Here is a 13,518-nt window from a genome sequence, read left to right on the forward strand (position 1 = left end):
GTTGCAGCTACTGTTTTGCAAATAAAATGTGATTAATGATTTAAAAAGGGCTGCTTGGAATGCCTGGTGTGAATTTTAATATTTGTTTATATTCTGCCTTCGAGTGTAATTTCTACAAACATAAAGGCACAATACACTGACATAGTATTTGTCCTAAAGACACCAAATCATAGGGTCATATAAAATATTTTCATGGTTTACAGAAAATGCCACTGAGTAGATCTGCAGGTTGCACTCATTGGGATTATGTATGCTAAATGGACCGATCAGGGGAACATGCTTTTGGTTGCTATGGTGATTGCTTTACTGTTAGCATTTTGCACCAGACAGGGCTTCACTATTAGCATTTTGCTGTAGAGGTTTTGGCAGCATGTCCATTCATGTTGTTTGGCCGCAGTCAGTGATCACGCTAGGAAGGGATACTAAAACTGCGATCAACGTCTTTCGAAATAGATTACCAAATGCAGAACATCCATTTCGAACCATTCTAAGCATCATGGGTGTTATAGTCCAAAACAGGTAAGTAGCCCCGATTAACCCTGTAGGATGTATGCATCATAACACACACACACACCGATTCTGAAAAAGTATATAGCCCCTCACTGAATGTAACAAAGCCTTTACACCTGCCCCTATTCCACTGTACCCGATTAATCTGACACTAAAGTGATGGCAATATTTATTTTGCGCCCTCTCTATTGTATAAAGCATCCCCTTACCTGAGACAGCAGCTTGTTCTCACTCGTGTCCTTCTCCCAGGTCAGGGTGTTAGACGGGGCAGCGTCCACCTTGGTAACCGTCTCCGGGGGAATCACGAACCAATCACAACTCAGAGAGATTGTTGCTAGAAATTGTCATGGCAATGGTTACCCCAGGGCAGGAGAGGTGGAGCGAACCACGGCAAGCCTAAAGGGTCATTAATTAACTTCTTCGCGGCAACGGGCATGCTACGTCACGGCTATCGGTGGCTACCCCTTTGAGTGTGATTAAGAATTTTTCAACCGAGTAACTTGTGCTTTATCAGTATGGCCGACTAAAATTTGACAACTACCTTTTTGTGAAGCTCTTTGAGAATTCCATTTTCGGCGAGAGTAAATACAATCCTGTATTGGGGCAGTAATGCCCTTAGAAACTCGCCCTATGGTAGCTCCCCACTCCCAGTGAGATTATCATGTCTGTAATGCCCTGCCTCAAGTTTTTGATCTGCACTGTCCTTATGAAACAATTCTGCTGTAATGATCTGCCTATTGTACAGCGCCACTGAATATGATGGTGCTATACTAATAAATAATAATGGGACCCACTAAATGGGGGCTTGCAATCAACTAAAGGGACACTGCAGTAATTTTATCCACTTCAATGCCTTAAAGAGTATTCTCTTAAAATTAGTATTTTCTCCGTTAGCAGACCCCCAGCCTCACACATTTACCTCTTTTGTGCCACCCACTTGAAGGAGATGTGAACGTGTCTGCTTATCGCTGTGTGGCTCTTCCAGTGAACCATAAGTGGCAAGAAAACCTTTTAAGTATCCTTTATATGAATTCTTCATTAGTGGGCTACATAGTGCAATAAACTGTATTTAGTTGCCATTTTTTGATCCTATCTAATTTACTATATAAAAAAATGTTAGATTCTTATTGGTACTATTTAGAAATACCCAGTGTTTTGGGGGTTTTTTGAAAGTTATAGGACAAAAAATGCAGTAATGTATTGCTGTTTTTCAATCCTTGAAGTCAGCCAATTCCGTTTGCCATGTACTTGTGGAAACTAGACACCTCACAGTATTTTAAATGGTGGCAATTGAACTCTTTCCGTGGACTAATTCTCCCCCTAAACACATCATAAGCTCAGGTGTGAATCCACAACTCTTGCTATATGTAACTTCATAAAAAGGTTTTGTACCGTGTTAGCCGTTGAGAAAACAGGAGAAAAGTATAGTTAAAATGATACCATTTATTGGCTAACTGAGAGTTTGATTGCGAGCTTTCGAGACCAAGTTGTTAGGTCCCTTCCTCAGGCATTAATGAAGCTAACACAGACTTATCTAAATACAAAAGCACAATTCACACATTAACAAAGACATTAGATAAACACAGAGGTATTGGGGAATTTGTTCAGCAGTAAATTAGTTGGACTAGCAGAGATCCAATGGACAGATATGGTTCAATCAAAGCATCGTTGGTCAGTTCACTCCCTGGTTAGAGGGGCCATAAAACCATTAGACAACTAATTTACTGCTGAACAAATTCCCCAATACCTCTGTGTTTATCTAATGTCTTTGTTAATGTGTGAATTGTGCTTTTGTATTTAGATAAGTCTGTGTTAGCTTCATTAATGCCTGAGGAAGGGACCTAACAACTTGGTCTCGAAAGCTCGCAATCAAACTCTCAGTTAGCCAATAAATGGTATCATTTTAACTATACTTTTCTCCTATATGTAACTTCCAAATAACATCCCAATACGTGTTCAGCAACATGTCCAAAGTACAGTGATACCATCCAAGCATAGGTTTGGAGGCTAAAAGGCTACATTTTGGAATTTTGACATCTGGTCAGTCTGCACCCATCTCCAATTTGGGATATCTTTGAACCTGGGCTAATTGAATTTATCCCAACAAACAATACATTTTTGAAAACTAGATACCCCATAGTATTTCAAATGTTGGTATTTTAACTATTTCCCTGCCAGGATTTTTGGGAAGATACAGGGCTGATTTTAGAATGTGCTCATAAAAATAAACATGTTATTTAAACATTTTTTGGACATATTTTCTTTGAACTGGATGTTTCCCCATATGGTGTCATTGTGACTTCACTGGGGTCTTTAAAAAATAAATTAATATATATTTTGCTGATCACAGTGATTAGTGAGCTGGGCTCCATTGGCCTTCATGGTTGGCTGCAGTACCTGGACAAACCTTCTTATTTTAAATGAGAGCCGCCATCTTGTGAGGTGCAGCATGCCATTTTTAAACATTCCCAGGAGCAATTGAACGGGGTCCATGATTTTTTTCTTTGTGTTTCTGAATGCCTCAATATCGAGGCACTTCAGCAACACTGGCTGAGCTTAGTGGGCGATTGTTGAGGCACTGAAGCAACACAAAGTGATTGCTGATCGCTTTCTGCACTTGTTTAACTGGACTGACTTACTTACTCTGAATAATGAGGGAACCAACTGCATCTTGCACTCAGGCCAAATAATTTGTCTAGGGTTATTCCTGTCCTGCAGAGAAGATATCTATAAAGATCACTCATGAAGACAACCCTGCCATGGTGCTGTTTGCTCCTCAGATATAATAGTTATTTTATTGGCACCTTGCACTATAATAACCATGAAGCAGGAAGAGGAGCAGAAAATAATGGATGACTTAGGGAGCTTTAAACAAAGTCAGAAGAATAAGAAGACTCTGATAAACACTACTGTTCAAAATCTTGGAGGCACTTATCGTTTCTTTATTGAAAACATGGAAATTTCTAGCTGTAACAATTACAACATTGTTTCCTAATGATTCATTGGCATTTTAGGTAAATAACGTTTTTATTGACACATATGGGGTACAACACAAGGCAGTACAATAAAGATCACTCGGACAATGAGATACATGTAAATGTCAAAACTGAGAAGGAGCCACTTAAACATGCGTCGGACAATGCAGAGTAAATCACGTTAAAACCCACGCAGGGGCTGCTAAAGAGGTCAAACAAATTGACAATCGTGGGGCGGCTTATGTAACAATCAAAGAGAGAAAATAAAACAGTGGATGACAGGTGAGTATAAATGTCTCCAGTATCACAGAGCACAACCTATGGTGCATGGTCAAGTAATCTCACATCGTAATTCAAAACATGCATAAACAAGAGGGGGACAAAAATGGGAAGACAAATGAATACAATCAAATCAGACAGGACAGAACAATGGAGACACACGAGGGATTACGGTGGTTCAGGCCACCGAGACACATCGTCCCCAGTGGCATCCAACACCCGCCCGGGCCACACAAAAAAAAAAAAAAAAGGGGGGGGGTGGAGAGATGGAATAATAGAGATGGAAGGGGAAAGAGAGTGGGGGACAAGGATATGAAGAGGGTAGAGACCAGAGAGTAAGGAAGGGAACCGCCAAACCGCATCACCTCAAGAGCGCAGCTAGAACCGGGGATGACAGGAATGAAAGCCAACTTGCCCAGACCTTAGTAAATGCTTCCATCCTGTCAGAGGACAGGTGGACTAATTCCTCCATCTCTCTAATCTCCTCAACCTGAGTAACCCATTGACGAAGGGACAGGGCTTCAGTGCGTTTCCAGTAGCGGGGGATCAGGGAACGGGCAGCATTAAGAAGGTGTCTAGAAACAGAACGTTTCATGGAAGTCAGAGATTCACCCGTGAGGGAAATGAGGCAAAGACCAGGGGAATATGGCACCTCATGACCTGACACCTCCCCCACACCACGCAGCACGCCCTTCCAAAAGGGTCTGATCCTCTCGCAATCCCACCAAATATGCAAAAATGTACCAATCTCCTCCCCACACCTCCAGCATGACGGATCACTCCCCGGGCTAATCTTGGCAATGTAGACTGGAGTCCTGTACCACATAGTGAGAATCTTATATGCCGTCTCCTGGTATTTTGAGGCTACAGAACCTTTGTGAGTTAAAACACAAACCTTCTCCCACTGGCTGTCAGTGAGGACTTCCCCTAGGGCTTCCTCCCAAGCACCCATAAATGAGGGGGGGGCAGCAGGGGTACCCACGTTCAAAAGCTGGTATGTGATCGAGACCCCACCCCGAGGTATCTTATCTAATTGAAGGATCCGTTCAAAAGCCGTGAGGTCCCTTGTGAGGTTATGTTTACCAGGAAGTGTGTGGATGTAGTGCGTGATTTGTGAAAAGCGATATCTTTGGAGTATACCAGGGCCAGGAGGCGGGAAAACCCTCACAGCAGACCGGGGAGCACCACTGTCCCAGAAGTCAGAAATGCAGGCCTTAGGGTTCAAGCCCATCGAGGAAAGATACCCGTCCTCCATCCCCGGAGCAAAATCTAAGTTGCCTGCGACCGGCGTCAATGGAGAGGGGAAAGAGGAAAGGACCCCCCCAACCCAACGGGATTTCCAGACAGTTAGAGTGGCACGAACAAACGGATTAGTACAGAGTGGGGTCAACAGGGCTCCCGGGCGAAGCCACATGCAGGAGGAGAGGGAGAAGTGTGCGGTAGCTTGCTCCAGAGTGATCCACAATTTCGATGGCGGTTGGAATTTCCACTCGAGAAGGCGCTGTAAGTGGGAGGCACGGTAATAAGCGAGAAAATCGGGCAATGCCAGGCCACCCATGTCTTTGGAGCGGGTAAGAACGGCGTATCGCAACCTAGGACTGCGGCCCCTCCAAACGTAACGGAGCGTAAGGGAACGGAGTTCCCCAAAGAAAGACCTTGGAATGGAAATGGGAAGGGTTTGAAAAAGGTACAAAACCCTTGGGTGTATGTTCATTTTGATGACATTGGTTCTGCCATGCCACGACACATGGGGTAGTGACCAGCGTTGTAGATCCCTCTTTAGCTGCGCCAGTAATCTGGGAAAGTTCTCATCATATATCGTCGTGAGGTCTCTTGGCACCCAAACCCCCAAGTACTTAATGCTGCGCAGACACCATCGGTAGGGAAACGAACTCTGGAGTGTCCGCTTTACATCGGGGGGCAGAGAAATATCCAGGACCTCGGATTTATCCATGTTTATTCTAAAATTGGAGAGGGAGCCATAGGCTCGCAACTCTTCATGAATGACCGGTAGAGATATGAGAGGCTGCGACACAGCGAATAAAAGATCGTCCGCATATGCGGAGACTTTCAGCGAATGACCCGTACAGTGGAGGCCATGGATGTCAGGATTATCTCGGACGGCCTGGAGAAGGGGTTCAAGGGTGAGGGCAAACAGTAGGGGGGATAGGGGGCAACCTTGGCGCGTTCCATTACGAATCTGGAATGGCTCCGTAAGAGCGCCATTCACACGTATGCGAGCAGAGGGCAACGAGTACAAAGCTGAAACCCAATGCATCCAAGAGTAGCCGAAGCCCATAGTACGGAGGGCCTGGAACATAAAATCCCAAGCCACCCTATCAAATGCCTTCTCCGCATCCGTGGACAGGAGAAGGACCTGCTGTGCAGTCTGCTGTGCGACATGAATGGTGTTAAGCGCCCTATATGTGCTATCACGACCCTCCCTACCGGCAAGAAAGCCAGACTGGTCAGGGTGAACCAAGACTCCCATTACACGCTGAAGCCTGGTCGCCAGGATTTTTGCGAATATTTTTAGGTCCGAATTCAGGAGCGAAATAGGCCTATAGCTTTGGCACAGCTGAGGATCTTTCCCGTCTTTAGGCAGTACAGTTATGGTAGCCATAAGGGAGTGAGGGTGTAGCTGCTCGCCAGTCCGCAGTGCGTTGAGCAGGGTCAGAAAGGGATCCTTCAAGTGTTCCCAAAAGGCCCTGTAGTATCTAAGGGGAAACCCATCGGGACCTGGCGCTTTACCAGCGGCCATGGATTTCATGGCAGCCGAGAGTTCCACCTCAGTAATTTCCCCCTCTAACGCCTCCGCCTGTTCACTCGTCAACTTACGACAAACATGAGATTGTAAATATTCCCTAATGAGAGAACTCCGGTGCTCCCCGGCGTAATCGCCCTGAAGGCCATATAGCGATCGGTAATAGTGCAGAAAGGAATTAGAAATGTCGGAGGGGGAGCAAGAAGTCCAGCCGTGTTGTGTTTTAATTTTGCAAATGTACATTGAATGCTGTTTTGCCCGCAGTGCTTTAGCCAATAAACGCCCGCTTTTGTTACCGTGTTCATAGTAGAGTGCTTTGGTGTGCAGAAAGGAGCGTTGAATTTTGTAGTTAAGAAGGGTGCTTAACCGACGCCTAAGTTCCGTCATTGGCATTTTAAACTTGGATTAGCGAACACAACATGCCACTGGAACACAGGAGTGATGGTTGCTAAAGGGGCTCTGTAGACCTATGAAGATATGCCATTAAAAAATCAAAAAGCAATTTCCAGCTGCAATAGTCATTTACAACATTAACAGTCTCTACACTGCATCTGATGTTTTTTCTGGGGGGGAAAAGAGCACAATATCGAAATTAATAGTGGAAGGAATCACAAAAACATCCTACATAAATACAGCATAATGTGTCAGGGTAACTATGGCAAGCCTGGTATTGGCAGGCAGTAGCTGGGGATTTGGTTAGAACTAATGGCCTCCTCAATGTTGAGAAGTAAAGACAGATACTAAGCTATCATGTAATACCATCTGATGGACCTCAAATGTATTCTGCTGCATGACAACAAACCAAAACATACAGTCATTAAAACTATCTTCACTATCATTAAAACTATCTCACAGAGTCCTGGAAATTATGGTTTGGCCCCAAAAAGCCCTGCTCTCAATGAGTCTGTCTGGGATCACATGAAGAGTGAAAAGCAACAGAGGCTGCCTAAATTCACGGAACTGTAGTTAATTCTCGATGTTTGGAGCAACCTACCAGCAAGGTCCCTAAACTTATAAGTGTCCCTAGGAGAATCAATACCGTTTTGAAGGCAAAGGGTGGTCGCACCAAATATCGATTAGATTTAGAATTTTCTTCTGTTCGCTCTCTTTGCATTTTGTTAAATGATAAATAGAAACTTTTAACATGGCTATTTAAGAAAGCATACTTACTCCACAACAGTTTTGTACACTTGTACATAGAAATGTATGTATGTGTGTGTTCTACACTGTGTTACAAATCATCTGCAAGGCATACTGTATGTTTTGTCTGGAATAAATTCAATCAGGTTTAGGGTTGTTGGTTCTCTCCAGCAAAGTAAACTTACCTTGCATTTTGGGTGGGATCAACCTGATAGTCTGGTGGAAATGTTACTCCATAATAGCAACAATAGGGTAGGATTTGCAACAGAGATGCTAACTCCACTTTAGGTAGAAGACAGCCGAGCAAGTGGTTCTTAAATGCCGCGTCCACAAATGTTGTATTAGTGCTGAAATGAAAGTATCCCCAGCCGCTCCATAGAGTATCTACGTGAAACTTTCTTAGCCCCTAAACTTTGCCTACAATGACAACACATCCTGTCTGCCAGGTGTCAATGGAAGTGGTAGAAATGGCAGGCTGCAGCGTTTAATAGCTAATCCAGTAATAAGGGAGAATGAATGGAATGTGTAACCGCAGATGCAGACTATCATGTTGTCTGGGGTCGGCTGCCAGTTTCACTGTGCCAAGCACGGTTTACTGTTGGGCTTGTAAAACAATTTTGGGAATTTGCGCTCCATTAAATATAAGACTTACTTTTAAACTAACATTGTACCCTTGATAAAGTCATTAACGTATTTCGATATATTGTGTTGAAATTCTTCTTTGAATGTAAGCTACATCAATGAAACATTCACTTATAAATGTGTCAGTACCCACACCCCATAAAATATGCATCCATCTGTATTAAAGGGACAAAGACATGAAGCAGTTTATTTTTTTTTATTGCAGGAATTAGTGAAGGTTACACTTCAAACTGATGCAAGCGACATTAATAACCCAAGTTACAGTGAATAATAAAGAAATGACAACAAAATACAAAAAGCCTGGAATTGTAAAGAAATAAAACACACATATATATGGTTCCAGTAGGCAGAATGACAATGTATGGGGGCTGTCAGTGGGATCCATTGACAGTTTTGGCTCAGGAAGTAGGTCATAGTATTTCATTCTGACGGCATAAGGTCATGGACTCTTTCAATACAGCAGCTATACGCAATGTAAGACATACAGAAAGAGGAGCAGGTTTCTTAAAATGTCAAACTGAAAAACGTACCATGGTTTATAATCTCTCTTAAAAGCAGGATCACTACCCAGGCCTTCCTGCAGGGTACGGAGGCAGTGAAGCCGATGTAGCAGCAAGTACAAGCAATTTATTTTTCACCTATCTGAACATCATCGCAGTGTGAAGAACCTTCACAGAGGCTTTTGCCCTCATGCAGGTAAACGTCAGCGGCCAAACATGCCGAAACAGCCAGTAGGGAACATGGTTTACTGGTTTTAACCCTGTTCGGTAGTGGATCATTTCATGGTTATGTGGTATTAAGAAAAATATATATATATATTAAAAATACATCAGTAATCTACAGCAAAACATTACAAGTTGAAGCAAAATAATTTACTCCTTTTTTGGCGCTTTTAACATCTCAAGAGCTGCGATAATCTGTGATTTATAGTGTATACTGTATGTTCTATATATTAATATTTGCTTTTTACTGCACACGTACACAAATATACATGTAATTCACGTCCACAAATAAAAATAAAAATAAAAAATATTGATAACTGCTTCTCAGCACTGCCATAAGTGCCTGGCACGAAATGAAAACATTCCATTGGTCTGCAATACTGGCACCTGAAGATATATATTTTTAGTCTGCGGGATTGAGGCTTCCATAACAACCTTTTAAACTATACCATTTAAAAAGTGTAGCACCTAAACAGGAAAAATTATATGCCTACAAAAGAAAATAAAAAAAATCGGACCAGTAAACTACAGGATAAGATATCTAGAAACGCTGAACAGAAATGCTTGTTTAAAAAAATCTGCAACATGCCTGCTGGACTTGTGCTAAAAAAAATAAAAAGAAATAAGGGTTTAAAAGACATTAAGGTACCAAGTGTGCTGTGGTCAAAAATAAAACAGCATTTCTTTAATGACATGACTGAAGGAGACGTATTTAAATGTTGCAACTACCCCAAAAATGAGTCTGTTAAGCAATGAGTCTGTTAAGCAATCATTGTTAATCCACCTAAAGCTTTCATACGCCAAAGTGCTTGTGTAAATGAGATTTAAGAGAAGGTACATTAAAGTGGTGGCACTAGAAGTAAAATGGCTGTCAAACTTAACCAAAGATCTTTATTAAACCTAATTAAAGTCCTGGAATTTGATGCCTAATTCTGACCCACCAGAGACAGAAAGACTCCAGGCAAGAGCTATGCGTATTATGGCCATTTTTTCGAAGAGGGGAAACTGCCCATCTGTGTTCTTTGACATTAGAGAATTAAGAATTTCCATTTAAAAATGGTTATTTAAAAAGGCAACATAAAACCTGTGGTGCATTTCTACAGACTAGTCTCCTGTATAATAATCAGTACTGGTACGTGCACATACTTAGAAATGTTGTGATCGCAACGTCTCGTCAACATAATGCAAAGGCTAATGTCCTACAAATGTTAATATGCCATTAACTTGGGTAACAATCTAATAAAATAAAAAATGGACTCATAAAGGCACACTGCAGCAGCAACAGGGAACGTTGTACAACACTGGCATACTTTAGGCATGGAGAACGGATATTCTGTCCAGTATACCATTTCTGTGTGCCGGGCTCCTCATGCTAATCCTGTAGTCTTAGGATCAAGTACACTCTCTCTGCACTGGCAGACAGAGATGACAAACTGACCTTAGTACCGTATTCCTGCTACCTTTTTTCCTAGAATTCTATTTAATGTAACGTCTACTGGGGGGAACCCATCGTATTAAATGTAATGTTGGGAGGCTGGTTGGTGACCGCTCACAATTTATATTTCCGTTGATTAAAAGGGACATGGCACATTTATCGGTAGTGCTAGAAACCGCAGTGATTACGATTGAAGCATTTAGGTCTGATGCAGATGATTTCTGTATATATAATAAAAAATGTTTTGTTTTTTTCCTTTTTAAATACTGTTCTTGATATCCGTAAAGTTACTGTTGAACAAAATTATCCTCCACTTTCCCAAACAACTAAAGCCCTGAAATATGAGAGACTTTAGATTCTTATCCTGTTTGCAATGTGAAAAATGCAATCTGAATAGAATCCAAGCGAAAATATACATTGGTGAAATGGACATGCACAGCCCGCTAAGTGTTCATGCAAAAAGCTTTCAACAGATGCAATGCCGATGGTGGGTTTTCCTTTTCACACACTTGGAAGACACTACATTACTTTAGGTGGTAATGTCCCTTTAACAGCACAGTATTAGTAGGAGCAGAAGGAGGCTGCGTTAATAAATGCATCCTCTGACAAGGCGACTCACATTAACAATGGATACAATCGGAACTTTGATCCTAGCCAGCATTGCAGCATGTTAAAGAGAGTGATTGGCGTGCGAGATGGCCTTTTAGCAAACTCGGTTCTGTCATGATTTCACATCTATGATAAATCAAGATTACCAAGAAAATCCTGCTTCAATCTGCATAGAACCAGACCTTGACCACTGAAAGCTATGTAATCAGATCAACAACAACGTCACTCATATATTTGATCCAATGCTTTGGATGCAGTAAGACATTATACCGTTAACTGAATGAAACACACGGCCAGTAAATATTGACTTTCCTTACAATGTCAAATCTCAAATATCTATAACATATTCAGGGGCCAATAACTCAAATACAGCCATCTCAAGACATCAAATTACCTTGACATTACTGTACAAGCATAAAACATCTACACGCCATGATAAGATTTTAAAAAAACAAACAAAAAAGAAACTAGACTGGCCATGAACAACATGACAATGTAAGCATTACAATGTCATATTAGCCATGCCAAGATATCACGTGAATAGTGTTTCCTAAATCTGTGTAGCAGATAACACTTCATGGACCAAAACTATACAGATTCTTTCATGCAGCTGTAACATTTATTCGTTACGTGTATTATTTATTCATTAACATAGCGCCATCATATTCTGCAGCGGTGTACAACAGGTAAATGTCTAAGGCAACTTACTGAAAAATAAAAGTGAGCACAATGTTAATAGTCGCAAGAGCTCACAGACGGCTGCTAGCACCATGGTTACAGTAAACATTACAAGAGTGCATTGATGCAAGATTCATGGGAACCAGGCCATCGGCAGCAACATCTGAGCCAATGCCTAGTAAACATATTCTATGGTTATTAGTTGATTATATATATATATATAGTTATTTTATTATTATTATTTCTTTAGAGCAATCTTAATAATGTTTTGCCAAGGTAGCATTACATATTATTTGGAGCCCAACATGAGGGAACATGAGGGGTTCCAAAGCTGAACTGTAACAACCCTTTTGGTTATTGTAACCAAAGTAAAATAAAAGTAGGGGCACCTATGGTATTTAAATGGTATTGGAGCTAGTGCCTTGATTGGTACACCTTTTTTTTTTCTTTCCATGTGGCACCTTTGTTTTTTCACTAGGCGTGTGTATTGAACCAGACCCCTCGAAGATTCATTTTGCTTTTTGGTGAGGCCTTGAGGCTAACCCCCTTTCTCAGACTATTGATTTCAGTGGTCTTTCTTTCTCCAAGATCCAGCTCCCCTGAAGGCCTTTTGGCCAAGGAGGCAAGGAAAGTCATATCTCTATTCGGGGGGAGTGCAACTTCCCAAAGACTGTGAGATCTGATGGCTGCGAAGCACTGACCTCGGGGCTTCAATAAAAAAAATATAATTGTTATCAGGAAGCTGAATTTCATACTTTAATAAAGAGAGTCTTTGAGACTTTCCAGTCCTGCTTAATTGGTATCTGGAAGCTGATTTATACTTGGGTTTAAAAAAGAAAGCAACAAATACATAAGCTGTTCTGTCTAATATATACCATCCTAGCATTTACAAAGGAAGCTCCATAAAATAACTAAAAACTGCATTTTCTGTTACCAAGAAACTACATCAAAAATATGTTTTATAACTGTTTAATATACAGTGATATCATGTATTTGTTATAGTTAAGTACCTAATTTATTTATTTATTTTTAAACTGATTTAGTGATCTGTAATACCTAAATGTGGTCTATAAATGTCACCCCTTTGCTCTTTGAAAGAGACATATGTCTGTCACAATTGAATTTAAATACGGTTTTCCCCTATTAGACTCATTAAAGAGTGCTGGGTAGTCTCTGTTCTGAATATAAGAATAAAGCTCATAAACCGTAGCTATGGTTGCTAGGGGATAAGAACGAGTGAAATGCGAATTACAAGCGTCACCGTAGGAGAAGAAACAGACACTCGAGTGGCACTTGTGAATAGAAACTACGTAGAGTTGTTTTTTTAAGACACACCGAAAAGCCCACGGAAACATTGACCACACACAAAACTGGAAGCGTCTGGGAAGAAACGTCTGCTTGTTAGAGTTTTAATTCCAGACTATGTAACATAACTTTAGCAAGTTCAGGCATAAAAAACAAACAGCTCAACAGAAAAAAGACAACCATCTAATGGGCAGCGACGCGCTACAGAAAGTTGTGCGACTGTGAAGCTGGCAGCATCATACTCCTGGCTAGTTGTGTAATGGATATTTGCTGAGAGATGCTGCCAGCTTCACACGCCTTTGGGGTTGCCTGATTTATGTACCAGAACAAGCGTGCGGAGCTTCATTTGTGCCACCAGCAATGGTGAATACATAGCAGCAGTAAGCCATAGTGCTTTGCCCTTAAAGGGACAGCATTCATGCGCATGTAAAGCACTCTGCAAGCACCCATCACACATCA

This window comes from Spea bombifrons, chromosome 2 (assembly GCF_027358695.1).
Source record: "Spea bombifrons isolate aSpeBom1 chromosome 2, aSpeBom1.2.pri, whole genome shotgun sequence".
In the NCBI taxonomy this organism is placed as follows: domain Eukaryota; kingdom Metazoa; phylum Chordata; class Amphibia; order Anura; family Pelobatidae; genus Spea; species Spea bombifrons.